General features: G+C 40.2%; 1 long non-coding RNA gene across 1 annotated transcript; it reads right to left on the reverse strand.

The window, feature by feature from the left end:
* Nucleotides 1-2,019: 2,019 nt before the first annotated feature.
* On the reverse strand, nt 2,020-10,245 carry LOC129148487 (uncharacterized). The gene is made up of 3 exons (XR_008555472.1): nt 10,114-10,245; nt 8,164-8,224; nt 2,020-2,127 (listed from the first exon to the last, which is right to left on the reverse strand). It is a non-coding gene; the product is annotated as an uncharacterized LOC129148487 (long non-coding RNA).
* Nucleotides 10,246-10,427: the final 182 nt, after the last annotated feature.

The following is a 10,427-nucleotide window of genomic DNA, read 5'->3' on the forward strand; positions in this document are numbered from 1 at the left end:
ATCTATGCTGTCACAAATGGTAAGGTTTCATCTTTTTTATGGCAGTACCATACTTTATTAAAGAGCATAATGTCAAGCTTTGACTCAACAAACACATCTGAGAGTGGTGATAAAAATATGTATGGAAGTATATATGTTTGTTAGTAAAATATCTTAATAAAACTGCAGTGATGATGTACAGTACATGTGGGTACTTGAAATATTGGAGAGACCAATTTATAAAGTATATGATTATCTAATCACTATGCTGTACATGTGAAACTAATACAAAATAATATTGAATGTAAACTGTAACTAAAATGAAATAAAAATATCCTGAAGCGATCCCATTAGAATTCTAAGTTCCAAGGTTTTGAGTAAACCATAGAAGATTGTACACACTATAGCACAAAATAGATGAGTTTAGCTGGGGATATTCGTTTATATACCTTCTCCCAGTTATAGATTCCTTCCATTTTATTACTTCTGGGATGCAATTTATGGTTTTTTAAATTGATTGTAGGAAGAGAGCATAGGAGAGGGATAGAGAGAAACATCTATTGGATTCCTCCTGCACATCCCCTACTATAGATCCAGCCACAACACTGTGCCCTGACCCTGAATCCAATGAGGGACACCTTGATTCATGGGTCAGTGCTCCACCGCTGAGTCACACTCCCTTAGCTATAAGATATAATGTAAATTTAAGCCAATGGACTTAAAAATAAACAACAGCATAGTACTTATTACATTTTTTAAACAATCCCCTTTATACTTTTCACTGGTTCATAGTACGTAGGTTCCTATGTACATCGCTAAATTAGTTGCCCAGTTCAGAGGAAAGACTGACAGAGAGACTTAAGTCAATTAAAGAACAGAAGAATATTTTCTTAAACTCCTGTTATTCAGTTGACAAAATCTATTTATATATACAACTACCTATTTAGACAGCCTCATTTTACATACAATATACTTTTCAGAAGTGGAAAATCAGAATGGACCGGAGAATTGATAAAGAGGGAAAAGAAAGAGTAGCAGCAAGTGAAATTCTACCTCTTTCTGACATTGAACTTTCTCTTTTTCCAAAGCCAGGCGCTCTACTTTTAACGTGTCTACGTCATTCTTCAGCCTTTGTATATCTTGCTGTAGTTCTTCAATTATTTTTGCTCCAGGTTTTCTGTCGTTGTGCAGTGCAGAGGAACACTTATCTTTTAATTTAGAGTCCACGGTTTTACAATAATTGGCACTGCCATCATCTGCAGATAATGGCTTCTGGAACAAGTCTTGATTTGGCTTTGCTTCCTTGTGAGTATTTGTAACAGCAGGCATATCGTGGCCTTTTATTTCAATGATGAGTTTTGTTTCATTGCGGCAGGGATGCTGCAATTCAAGATGGCTTTTCGGATCACGAGGCTGAGGTGCAGGTCCGACGCCTAATTTCCAATCCAGGGTAATTGGGTTTGTATTTTTTGTCATCTGCATAGCCAACTCTTGGTCTTCTTTCACTCCAGATGTAACTACTGGGGCCCTTACTTTGTTATTTTCTGTTTCATTATGAAAACTCTCATTTTTGTTTAAAACATGCTCAGCATGAGGTTTCTGATCATTTTCAGAGTGTAATTCCTTTTCTTTTAAACAAAACTCAGAAGATGACGACCACGGAGAGTCTTCTGGGGACATAGGGTCTGCAGGAGATGGAGAGAGAATTTTGAAAGTGGTTTTTTCTCGTTCACGAAATGCTTGTAATGCTGCAGAGATAGACTTTCCAAATTCATCTTTTCCCTCAGAATCAAGCATTTTATTTGTCAAATTAGAAGGCATTTGTCCTAAGCTTGCTCCTTCTTTAGAGTTATCACGTAGTGGCTCTTCCTCAGAACAATCAGTCATTTTGAATTTTTCAGAAAATTCATGTGACTTCTGCTTTGACTCATCTTTGGAAAGTTGTAAATTCTTCCTCTGTTCTAATTTGCCTTTTTTGATGGATCTTTCCTTATCCTTTTGCACAGAAGATTTTCCTGAATACGCAGATGTATCCTCTTTGTCACATGCCCTATTTATTTGTGATTCTTGAGACATTTTTTCCAGATGCTTGCTTTGATTTTTAGATGTCTTTGCTGTCGGGGTACATGTTTCTGAAATAACTTTATGCTTAAGTAATCAAGTATGGACAAAGAAAAATTAGAATTTAATTTAAAATAAACTGTTAGAATCCTTAATCTATGACTACCTATTCCCCAAATCAATGAATTGTAACTGAGAAGTAGATGAAAAGAAAAGAAAAGAAAAGAAAAGAAAAAAGAAAAGAAGAGAAGAAAAGAAAAGAAAGAAAATAAAGAAAGAAGGAAGGAAGGAAGGAAGGAAGGAAGGAAGGAAGGAAGGAAGGAAGGAAGGAGAAAGAAAGGAAAGGGAAGGAAGGAAGGAAGGAAGGAAGGAAGGAAGGAAGGAAGGAAGGAAGGAAGAAAGAAGGAAGGAAAAGAAGGAAAGGAAAAGAAAGGAAAGAAAGAAAGTAAGAAAGGAAGGAAGGAAGGAACAGAGAGAAAGAAAGACTTGCCTTGGTCTAAATTAAAATAAAAACATGTGCCCTCAACTAATTGTAACACTATTGAAATTAAAGAATTCACTAGATGCTAAATCTATTAGAAATAAATTAGCAGCTGAATTTTAACATGACTGAGCCTTCCTCACTTAAAATATTTCACCTCACCATATCCTAAATAGTGAGCCCCTGCAGTGCATTTCAGAATTTTTTAGGGTGATCCAAGATGGAGGCAAAGGAGGTGAAAGTTACACTTACTTTCTACATGGACCAGATTGGAATTACAACTCAATTATATAACTACTACCCTGAATAACCAACTGAAGACTAGCTGAATGTCAGGCTTATAACCAAGGATCTACAGAAGAAGCCTCAGCTAGACTGGTAGGAAGGACAGAGATTCAAAAAGGGCTGGTCCTGCATTCACTTGTGATGGCTGAGAATGCAGAGGCATGTCTCAGTGCAATGGTCCCCTTAGGAGCATGTTGTCTCAACCCCACGCTGGGCTCCCAGCCCCGAGAGCCAGAGCCTGGAAGAGGACCCCACAGGACATCTGGCTGTGAAAATCAGCAGGGATTCTGCCCTCTGGGAAGAGGTGGGAGTCTACTAGAAACCCAGGAGCCCTCATAAGGGCCAGCACGCAAGTGTCCTTCCCACCACCTGCCCTGGGCCTATGAAGAAAGGGGGGCTCATCCTACCTAATAAAATGCAAATTGACCGCACCTTCGCTACGCCCACCAGCCAATCAGGGTGAGTATGCAAATTCAACAACAAAGGTGGCGGTTAATTTGCATACGCTGAGGGAGGGAGGAGTGAAGACTGAAGACAACTTAGAAGGAAGAGGGAGGAAAAGCAGAAAGCAAGGTGGCTGCCAGAGGGAAAGCCCAGGCGGGGCTGGGCGGGGTGGAGTGGGTGGAGCGGGGCGGAGCGGGGAGCAGCGGGGTGGGTGGCAGCGGCCCGCGGGTGCAGGCGAGGCGGCCGCTTGCAGGATTCTTCCTGCAAATGGGCTACTAGTTTTATTATAAAGAATAAAATGGCATGGGAGTCATGTGAGGAGGCTGCTTTGTGTGGCTCTGGGAGAGAGAGCTGAGGGGATGGCCTCTGGGTGCCCTCCCTGTACTGAGTCCCTCTCCCACAATGCCCATAGATGCCACCACCCCTGGGTCAAGCCCTCCCTTCTTTATGGCCTCGGCCTGGGGAATGTACTAGACCATTGTCCTGAATTCTTGTCCCCAGTCCTGTGGAGCTATATACTGCAAAGGAGTGTGGACCCATTTGTGTTTCATGGAGATCTCTTAAGCAGGTCTGGGTGTACTCCGGGGTGACAGAGACTGAGTCGTGTGACTTTGGGTTGGGGGGTCTTTATTCCCTTGCTGATCTAACTAAAGCCACCATTCCAGTGCTAAGCTCTCACTTCATACAGCCAAATCTTGGTCTTTGGGCCTCGATGAATTTTGATAGCCTTCCCCTAATGTCTCCCTGAGGCCCCACCATACCACAACAGTCCACAGATACCTGGTGGGTGATAAGTGGCATTTGTGTACCCTGGGACTTGTACTGAGTGGCCTCACACCCAAAAATGAAACCGAGTTTGAATCTGTATCAACATGGTAAACACCACTTGCACCTACCTGATGAGTCACTTACCTCATGCAACTCACATACCAATGGGAACTCATTTCAGTGAATGACCCCAGCAGAAAGCTGGCAGGCACAGGTAGATCTCCAAGTGACTTGGACTTTTTGCTCAGCTGCCCCATGGGCTTAATGCTGGTGGAAGGAGGCATTGCTGTGCAGCTGGCCCCGCCCAGGTGCACCCTGGCCCAACAGAGGCAGTCACAAATACTGGATCTCTTTATAGCTCCACACAGGTAGCTCCACACAGGCAGAAACTGACGTTGACTTGCAGCAGAGTCCCTTCCAAGAGGCCCCAGAACCAACACACCCAAGGGCTGGGGAGGGGACTTCAGAGCATGACCCAATCAGATCCACAAGCAGAACACACAAAGGAAGATCTTGGCAGACAGCAAACCGAGCCGGCATGAATCGCCCAACATGGGGTCAGCCTTTGCACAGCAGCTTGTATGGATACTGTGTGTAGTCAGCCAGCCTGAAGATCAACCCCATCCTCAAACAGGCCAACAGCAATCAAGGCTTTACAAAAGAAGGGTTCACACACAAGTGACATTCCAAGAGCACCTAACTGAGGTGGCAAGAAAGAATGTGCCAATGAGATCCAAAGATACCTAATACATAAAGCCATTGTACCAAGACTAGGGTGCAAAGCAGATCTAACTAATATACAGAAACAAATAGCGAGAGGCAGCCAAAATGGGGAGTCAAATATGCCCCAAATGAAAGAATAGAAGAAATTCTAAGAAAAAAAGGACTAAATGAATTGGGGGGGAAATATGCATAAGATACAGAATTCAAGAACATGGTTACAAAGATGCTCAAGGAACGTAGTACTAACTTCACACAGAGATGGCAAGTATAAAAAAGGACAAAGAAACCACATAGAATAACCACTCAGAAACGAAGAATACAATCTTTGAAATGAAGAATACACTAGAAGGAATCAACAGCAGATTAGATGAAGCAAAGAATAGGATATTTGATTTAGAAGACAAGGTAGCAGGAAGCACCCAATTAGAGCAGTAAAAACTAAAATTTTTTTTTAATGAGCTAGTTTCAATGACTTCAGGGACAACACAAACCATAGTAACATCCACATGGTAGGGGTAAGAGAAGGAGGAGAGAGAGTGCAAAAAATTGAGAACCGATTTGAAGAAATAATGGCTGAAAACTTCCCTGACCTGGTGAAAAGCAAGGACCACAAGTGCAGGACACAAAGAGAGTCCCATATAGCTACATCCAATACTACTCTACCCAGCAAGGCTATTATTAAAAATTGAAGGAGAAATAAAGAGCTTCCCTCACAAGCTAAAGAAGTTCATAATCAGCCGAAACCGGTTTGGCTCAGTGGATAGAGCGTCGGCCTGCGGACTCAAGGGTCCCAGGTTCGATTCCGGTCAAGGGCATGTACCTTGGTTACGGGCACATCCCCAGTAGGGGGTGTGTAAGAGACAGCTGATCGATGTTTCTCTCTCATCGATGTTTCTAACTCTCTATCCCTCTCTCTTCCTCTCTGTAAAAAAATCAATAAAATATATTTTAAAAAAAAGAAGTTCATAATAAAAAAAAACAGTATTAAAGGGAATGTTAAAGGGACTTCTACAGAAAGAAAAAGGGGGAAAAGGTGGGGAATATAATTATAAAGAATGAAATGGCAAAAAGTATGTACCTATCAATAATCACTTTAATTGTAAATGGTTTAAAATCCTCCAATCAAAAGGCATCAAATAGAAGAATGGATAAGAAGACCTCTACATGTGCTGTCTACAACAGACCAACCTTAGTGAAAGATACACACAGACTGATAGTAAAGGGATAGAAAATTATATTTCTTGAAAATGCAAATTAAAAAGGCCCTGGCATGGTAACTCAATTGGTTAGAGCATTGTCCCCATACACAAAGTTTACAAGTTCAATCTCTCATCAAGGCATATACAAGAAGTGACCCATGAATGCATAATTAAGAGGAACAATAAATCAATGTTTCTCTCTCTTTGTCTCTCTTCCTCTCTCTCCCTCTCTCTCACATAGACACACACACACACACACACACACACACACACACACACACACACTTTCTTTGTATCTCTCCTTTGGTCTCTCTCTCGTAAATCAGTACGTGAAAAAATAAATTAAAATTTTTTTCAAAATATAAACAAACAAAAAAAATGATGGGATAGCAATAATTATATCAGGTAAAATGGAATTTAAAACTAAGGCTATAACAAGAGACAAAGAAGGTCATTATCCTGTACAATAAAAGGCTAATATGCAAATTGTTCCTTGGACCGGGAATTCGACCGGGAGTTCAACTGTGAGTTCAACCAAGGGCGGGGCTAGCCCATCAACCAACTGTGGCCCCTCTCCCAGGCCACCTAGCCCAATCAGCCTCGATCGGTGCGGTCCGGCTGGTCCCCACCTGTGCATGAATTCGTGCACCGGGCCTCTGGTATAATGAAAATGGGATCAATCCACCAAAACCGTCTTGGCTCAGTGGATAGAGCGTCGGCGTGCGGACTGAAAGGTCCCAGGTTCGATTCCGGTCAAGGGCATGTACCTTGGTTGCGGGCACATCCCCAGTAGGGGATGTGCAGGAGGCAGCTGATCGATGCTTCTAACTCTCTATCCCTCTCCCTTCCGCTCTGTAAAAAAATCAATAAAATATATTTTAAAAAAGAAAATGGGATCAATCCAAAAACAGGGAATAACCTCTCTAAACCTAAGAGCACCTAATTATATAGAGCAAATATTGATATAATCATAGTTGGGAGTTTAACACCCAAAGGACATCAATGGATATATCTTCCAAAAGAAATAAAAAAAGATAACAGCACCCTTAAAGGACACATTTTACCAGATAAATCTCATTGATTTTTTTTTCCAGAGCATTACACTGTAACACTGCAAGGAATACATTTTCTTCAAGTACACATGGAACATTTGCTAGGGTAGACCACATGTAAGATCATAAAAAAAAAAAGCCTTAGTAATTTTTAAAAGATTAAAATCATTTCACACATGTTCTCCAACCACATTTATAGTTATCAAACTAGAAATGAATCACACACACACAGAAAACACACAAACAAATGGAGGCTAAATAACCTGTTACTAAACAGGGAATGGGTTAACAATGATATCAAGGAGAAAAATCAAAAGATACCTTGAGATAAATGAAGTGAGAACATGGCAAATCAAAATGTATGGGACATAGTGAAAGCAGTCCTAAGAGGGAAATTCAAACCAATGCAGGCCTACCTCAAGAAACAAGAAGCATCTCAAATTAACAATGTATCATTTCACCAGAAGACCTGTTTTACATGAGCCTATTGGGTTGCTTTTAAAGGTGTAAGATGATCTTAATTTGATCGATTAATTATTATTATGAGAGTATTCTTTCTGTAGTGAGCAAAGTTCACCAAAAATCAAATAAACCATTTTAAAGTGAAAAAATTGATACATGTACAATGCTGTACAATGATGACCTCTATCTAGTTCCAAAAATTTTCATCACTCCAGAAGGGTACTTCATTCTCATGAAATGGGAGCTTCCTATTCCCCCACCGCAGTCTCTGATTTCTGCCTCTATGTAGTCCCTTATTGTGGAAATGACATATAAAAGGAATCACACAATAAAATAAACGTATTTTCTTTCCTGGCCTGTATTGCTCAGTTGGTTGGAGCGATGTCCCATGTACTAAAGGGTTATGAATTCAATTCTCACTCAGGGCACATGCACAGGCTGTCGGTTTAATCCCAGTTGGGGCCCATGGGGAAGGAAACCAATCCATGTTTCTCTCTCATGTCAATGATTCTCTTTCTCTCTCTCTCCCTCTCTCAAATCAATTTTTAAAAAGGCATATCTCGGTTAAGAATTTAACAATAAAAAGACTAATTTTGCATTACTAACATAAATCAATGATAGGTAGGCCACTACAAAATTATAAGAGTAAGGGTCACACAAAATTAAATGGACAGCAGGACAATTAATTTCACAAGGGCGAGCACTTTACCTTCACGTCTTCATTGTGTGATGCAGGCCTTGAATCATCAATGCCAGATTTGCTGCTAAGTCTTTACAGTAAAATATACAACAAAAATGAGTGAGTTCATGTCTTTAAAACAAGCAACAAAAAATTTAAGTGAAAGAGAAGCTATCTGCAAATCAAATAATCATTCTTGTTATAATTAATGGTGGGGCTCTATTTACAAAAAGGTTTCAGTGTTACCCAACTCCATTTCTGATTTGACATCTAGTCCTGCCCCGGCCCAACCCTCCTCGTACATGGGAAGCACCTCAGGTAATTGGGAAACCAGGTAAAGGGCAGAAGACACCTGCCTTGGGCCACAGATCTGTGTAGTTCAGCAATCTCCATTCCCTAGGACTCAAGGGGACCTCAGCCCCACTCTGTGAGTCAGGTAGACGAGACCACAGTCCTTTATGCGATCAAAAGGATCTTTCCAGTGGCTCAGATTCTTTTCATATTTTTCTAAAGAAACCTGGAATGCTGCTCATTCCTCCAACTGAACAACCAAGCAAAAGAGAAGCAACATCTTCAGGACATCCTTGAGCCCCATATTTTAATCTGCCTTTCTGGAGAAGCAACCCACATTCAGTGTCCTTCTTCTTGAAACTTATCTTTATCTTGTCATAAACTTCAATATTTTCATATCTTTTCCAAAACTCTTATTTCAAACCCCAACCCAGTGTTGTTCCGCTTGAAACTTGGGATTTCCTGCTAGTTCCATTCTTATCCTCTATGGACTGTGTTCACAACCCACTCCCTATATTTCTATTATGAAAGCTCACCTATGGAATGAAAATAAAGGGAAACGCATTGCATTTAGCAACCTGAATTTACATCTCTGTTCCCGCACTTATTATTATCTCAGTGAGTCACCTTAATGTGCTTCCAATACTCCATCCATGTGAACAACCACTTGGCCAGAATGTCAAACACAGGTTGAAGTACTAGAGAAAGTTTTGTTTAACTAATTGCTAGGCTTCCTTAAAATGATGAAATTCTATGTGTCTTTGATTCTGTCTATAGAAAAATGGAGAACACCATAGTTGGCAGAATTGGGGGAAAAAAAAACAACACAAAGAAAGAAACACCAATAAAAGCAGGGAATAAATAAAATAAATCAAGAACTCATGCAAGAGGAGGAAAAAAGACTATAGGAACAAAGAAAAAAACCTCATACAACTAGGCAAAGGTACTAGCCTAAAGAGAAAACCAGACTGGGAAGTCAGTAATTAGAGGAATCAATTAGAAATATCCTCTAAACATATGCTTCATTTAATTAAGATAACATGATCTCCACATAGATATTCTTTACTTAGAGATAAATAATTCATTCCAACAAGAATAGATATCCTTTTACCTAAAAACCCTTGCCTGATTAGACCTTGCTTAGGTAAAACCTTTGGTTCTGTGGCCATAGTAAACCCACATGGGCCCTAAAAGCTTTGGTGGGAAAAACAAGGTCCTATTTACCACTATAATTGTCGAGGAGAGTAAGACAAATGTTTACACTCCCTGGGCCTCTTAGAAAAACTCTAAACCAGAGTTAACACACAATCAGATTTGATTTTCTGAGATAATCTGGTTTGCAACTTTATCTGCATGGCAGAGCTTCACAGGAACTTATCAGTGCATGTTGAGGGACAACAGAATCATTTGGAAGCCAGGCTGTTTGCCAGTCAAATCATGGCCCAGCCCCTTGCTAACTATGGAATCATGGGTCAATTCATCCAACTCCCTGAATCACAGTTGCCTCATTGATAAAAAGTAGGCCACATTAGCACAGCTACTTTGCCAAGCTACTGCGATGACTCTACAACACAGGTTAATTACATAGTATAGGGTATAGCCCACAGTAGAGCACTCTAGAAATGTTAGTGTCTTTTCTCTGCATTTTCTTAGTGAGCATATAATTTTTAAAAATCCATAAAATCCTACCTGCTTGAAGAGTCTTCTTCAGAGGTATCAACAACTATTTAAAAAAAAAAAAGCAAAATACATTTTAAAGCAATAAAAATGCAGGACTCTAAAAGTACTGGACTAATACATTGTTCGAAAGTATAACTCCGGGGCCACACCTGAAGACTATATTAGAGTAAACATTAATCATATTATTGGTAGGCCATTAATACATAAGAACATTTACTTTCTCTTTTTAAATACAGAAAAATGGGATGTATCAAAGTTTGATACCTTCCTGTGCACTGCTGTGTACAATGAACATAAACCTAAACAAACCCCATCGGACTGAT

This window comes from Eptesicus fuscus, unplaced genomic scaffold (assembly GCF_027574615.1).
Source record: "Eptesicus fuscus isolate TK198812 unplaced genomic scaffold, DD_ASM_mEF_20220401 scaffold_52, whole genome shotgun sequence".
Classification (NCBI taxonomy): domain Eukaryota; kingdom Metazoa; phylum Chordata; class Mammalia; order Chiroptera; family Vespertilionidae; genus Eptesicus; species Eptesicus fuscus.